The sequence below is a fragment of the Chrysemys picta genome, unplaced genomic scaffold (genome assembly GCF_011386835.1).
Source record: "Chrysemys picta bellii isolate R12L10 unplaced genomic scaffold, ASM1138683v2 scaf71, whole genome shotgun sequence".
In the NCBI taxonomy this organism is placed as follows: Eukaryota; Metazoa; Chordata; order Testudines; family Emydidae; genus Chrysemys; species Chrysemys picta.
Genome location: NW_027052778.1, coordinates 146,291 through 150,807, shown reverse-complemented (window position 1 = coordinate 150,807; position 4,517 = coordinate 146,291). Strand labels below are relative to the sequence as shown.

Sequence of the window (4,517 nt, the reverse complement as noted above, 5' to 3'; positions counted from 1 at the left end):
ACCCCCCCTTTCCAGCCACACAGGTAGGGACACGCCCAGCGTTAGAATCACCCCGAGTCTGCGATCAGCTCCTGTGGGGGAGCTCAGCTCAGGGAATTGCCCAGCGCTCTGGGACGGTGCCAACTCTCCTGTGGGGAATTAACTTAAATGTAGGAGTGGATCAGGGCACATTCAGAGAGTCTTGAAAAATCATAATCAAATCCCATCACCGTGTGGGAATCTTAACCCAGCCTCCTGCTCTACACAAGTCTGTTCCAGGAATGGGATTTTATTCTCTGCTTTATAACAATTGCATATCCCCATTACACAGTGTAACGATGGTGCCCTTGGCGGAACCCAACTGAGAGTGCCAATTCAGGACAAAATGCTTAAAGCAGGGCAGTTACAGCCCAGAGCTGGGGTTTTTCCACCTCTAAGGCAAACCAAACCAGCCAGACAGAGAGGACTTTGGTTTTACCCCACTGGCTAACCACAAGTCACACAAGCAATTCCCTTAGACACTCCAGTTTCCCAGTACACCACCAGTGCCACTCATTATGGGGACAAATGGTTATGAAAACCAATACCCCAGTAACCTTTTTTCTTTTCTCTTGATCCCAAAGGACCAAGCCCCAGACCAATATACAAATCAGATCTTACCCACAAATCATGCTGTTGCCAATCCTTTAGAATCTAAAATCTAAAGGTTTATTCATAAAAGGAAAAAGATAGAGATGAGAGCTAGAATTGGTTAAATGGAATCAATTACATACAGTAATAGCAAAGTTCTTGGTTCAGGCTTATAGCACTGTTAGAATAAACTGCAGGTTCAAATCAAGTCTCTGGAATACATCCCCAGCTGGGATGGGTCCTCAGTCCTTTGTTTAGAGCTTCAGTTTGTAGCAAAATCCCTCCACAGGCAAGAAGGAGGAATGAAGACAAGATGGAGGAGATGCAGCAGTCTTTTATAGTCTCTTGTGATGTGGCCTTTCTTTCTTTGTTGCAAAGACAAGCATTCGGGCACATGGCAAGAAAAAACCCTTAGAGTTCAGTCCATAGGCAGGTTCCTGCATACCTTGCTGAGTCACAAGGTGTATCTGCCTTCTCTCCATGGGTCAGTTGTATAGCTGATGGTCCTTAATGGACCATCAAGCGGGCTAGGCAGTGCTGACGCCACATTGTCTGGGGTATCATCCAGAAGCATTGCACAAGTTTGAAATACAGACAGTATAGAGCTAATACTTACAACTTTAAATACTAAAATGGCACATGCATACAGATAGCATAATCATAACCAGCAAACCATAACCTTGTTTTAGACATCTTATCTGACCCCCTTTATACAAGATTTGGTGCCACTACAGGACCTTGGTTGCAACAATAATCTATATGTTCCCAGTTCATGTCAATAACATCCCACACAGCCACTCCAGCCTGGCCTGATGCTCTGAGGTTCACAGGAACTGGCAAAGACATTATTCACTTGGCCCTTCCCTAGTTAGGGCACTTCAAGGATTTCTTGCCTGGGTGGATTCTCTGATGTTTAGTAAGGTGTGAGCTACACCGGTATGTTTTCCCACAGGTCAGGCACTTATAGGGCCTCTCTCCAGTGTGTACTCTCTGGTGCACAATCAGTGCTGACGGTACTCTGAAACTTGTCCCACACTCAAGGCATTTATAGGGTTTCTCTCCCGTGTGTACTCTCTGATGTACAAGAAGGTCTGAGCTCTCCCCAAAGCTTTTCCCACAATCACAGCATTTGAAGGGCTTCTCTCCTGTGTGTACCCGCCGATGCCTGCTAAAGATTGAACTGTCACTGAATGTTTTTTGGCACTCGGGACATTTATAAGGTTTCTCTCCAGTGTGTTTTCTCTGATGTGTGGTAAGAGCTGAACTGTATCGGAAGCTTTTCCCACAGGTAAGACATGTATAGGGTTTTTCTCCTGTGTGGATCTTCTGGTGTTGATTGAAATGTGATTTATCACTGAAGCTTTTCCCACAGGTCAGGCATGTATAGGGCTTTTCTCCCGTGTGGATTCTCTGGTGTCTAACAACTTGTGAGAGCTGAACAAAGCTGATCCCACACGTGGGGCACATGTAGGGCTTCTCTCCTGTGTGGAGTCTCTGATGGTTAATGAGCGTCGTACTCTGAGAGAAGCTTTTCCCACACTCAGCACATCTATAGCGTTTTTCTCCCATGTGGATTGTCTGCTGAGTAATATGGGCAGAACTCCCAGGGAAGCTGTTCCCACAGTCACCAAACATACTGGGTCTGTCTCCAGTGGGGATTCTCTGCTTGGAAGTTTCTTTGATTTTTCCAACCCCTCTGCTCCGGTGAGCTGATTCACCCTGTCTCTGCCCTGTCTCTTTTCCCTGGTGCCCGCATGGCCTGGGCTGAGTCTCCTACGATCTCCCCAAACTGTCCTGTGTGGTTCCCCCTGCTCCGGACTCCCAGCTGAGGATTCTTTTCCTCGGTCTCACTCACTGTTCCAGAGACACAGAGATAATCCAGTTCACGTCACGCCCTCTGCTGCAGAAAAAAGGGGACAAACCGAAAGGGGAGTGGGAAAGTGGAAACACACCGAACAATTGCCCCCAAATCCTTCCCCAGAGAGAGAAAGGAGAGAACCAATTCTGGCACCTCATTCCCATCTGAATAGTTAGGAGAGAGTTTGTTTCTACCTGGGCACACAGGATTGGTGAAAACTCAGAACTGGCATTTGCCATGAGGGTGTAAAACACGGATTCTGAGCCACTTTTGCCAATTCCTTACCTGTGCAGGCATCTCTCAGTATCTCTCTTTCCTCCTCTCCCCGGAGACTGGGGACCCACAGCTCCTCCCTTCACTCCAGCCAGGAGATCACGTCAGGTCTGGAAATGGGAACTCCTACTTGGGGTCAAGCAAACAAATGAGCAACATCAAGTTAGGGCCCAACAGTCAGTTATCTCAATACGTGGCCTGAGTTTCACAAATGCTGAGCCTGCAATGCCGGGGTTCGGTTCTGAGTGTCCAGAGTTATTGAGACCCGGCCACTTATTTCGCTGCCTGACTATGGATTTGGAAATGTACTTTTAGGGTCCCGTAATTAAAGTTCCTGGCCTTGGTCATGTGATTATAGCACAGACTCTGCCCCTGCCACCGGGAATAAATCTGTGAGACATTTGTAGATCTGGCTAGTAACAGAGATTTAATAAAGTCAGTGATGCCGCTCAGATGGCTGAAGACACCCATCTGAGGTGTCTGTGTGGAAGTGTTTGGCAAAATCAGACCCTAAGTTAATAAACAAAACTTACCAAATGGAAGAAGGAATCAGTGTGTGTGCAAAACGGAGAGTTATTGAACCCTCAGAAAACACACATCACAGGTCGTTTTTAACCAGAGCTGAGAGACGAGACTGTCTGACCTAGGAATTCTCTCTGCGTCAAATGTAAAGTTACCAGCCTAAATCCTTCTGCTACCGAATTAGTTCAAAAGTTGATAACACTTTTTAAAAATAATGGTAAAAGGGTTGTTTCCCCCTTGCTCAAAATGAGGCTAAGTGGTGCTTTTTAATCTGTTTCCAAAACAAATTTGCTCTGGACAGAGGCTTTCTACCCTGAAGATGAACGTAGGCACTGCTGCCAGACGGGCTCAGAGCCAAGGTCCATCCAGTGACGTTCAGCCCTTTATAAACAACTGAAAAGGATAAAATTGTGCACCCGAAGAGCAGAATCAAAGGTGCCTCTTTGGGGGATCCTCGTGACCCTGTCCCCAGGGCAGCGTGTCCCCCAGCAGCGCGGGACCAGGCAGAGGCAGGAACGGGCTTTTCCTCTCCCTGCCCCCCCCTTCTCCCCTTCTCCCCAGGGCAGTCACTGCCCCGGGGGGCTGCAGGGAATGGGGCTGGGCGGGGCTGGGAGCCAGGAATCTCCCTCCTCCCATTGCTCCTGCTGCCCCTGCCAGTCTCTGCCCCGGCTCCCTCCTGCCCCCTCGGGCTGGGAGACTCGGGCCCTGGCCCGGCCTGGGGCGGTCACTCTCCCGGGGCTGGCTCGGCTCCTGCAGGCGCTGGGGGGGGGGGCAGATCCTGGGGGGGGGGCAGCAGCTCTGGGACTCGCAGCCCCCCCGGGAGCAGAGCTGGGGGGCGGAGGGGCCGCTGGGGCAGAGTCACTTCCCTGCCCGGCCCTTCCCCCGGGGCCCCCTCACCTGCAGGCTCGGCCCGGGCTCGGCTCACAATGGAGGCGGCGGCAGCGTGTGACCCGGGAAGTCCAGCCCCGGATTCGCGGAGCCTGGGAGCTGGAAGCCCGGCCCCGGGATCGGCTACTCCGGGGGGGGGGGGGGGGGGGGGCTCGGGGCATGCGCAGTAACCGCTGCTGAAGCCGCTGCCCCCCCCGCGCTGCCCTCACTTGCCAGCCCCTCCCGCTCCCAGCAGCAGCCACAAGGCGGGGCGGGGGGATGGGCGGGGCCCAAGCCCTGGTGGGGGGGCGGATCAAACGGGGCGGCCGGGTCCGAGGGGGGCTCCAGGGAACGGGGTGCACGACTCTCGGAGCAGCTAGAACAAAAG

General features: G+C 51.7%; 1 long non-coding RNA gene across 1 annotated transcript; it reads right to left on the bottom strand.

Moving 5' to 3' along the window:
- Nucleotides 1-664: 664 nt before the first annotated feature.
- Nucleotides 665-4,313, bottom strand: LOC101952140 (uncharacterized). Its single transcript, XR_010595337.1, has 3 exons — nucleotides 4,160-4,313; nucleotides 2,753-2,866; nucleotides 665-2,509 (listed from the first exon to the last, which is right to left on the bottom strand). It is a non-coding gene; the product is annotated as an uncharacterized LOC101952140 (long non-coding RNA).
- Nucleotides 4,314-4,517: the final 204 nt, after the last annotated feature.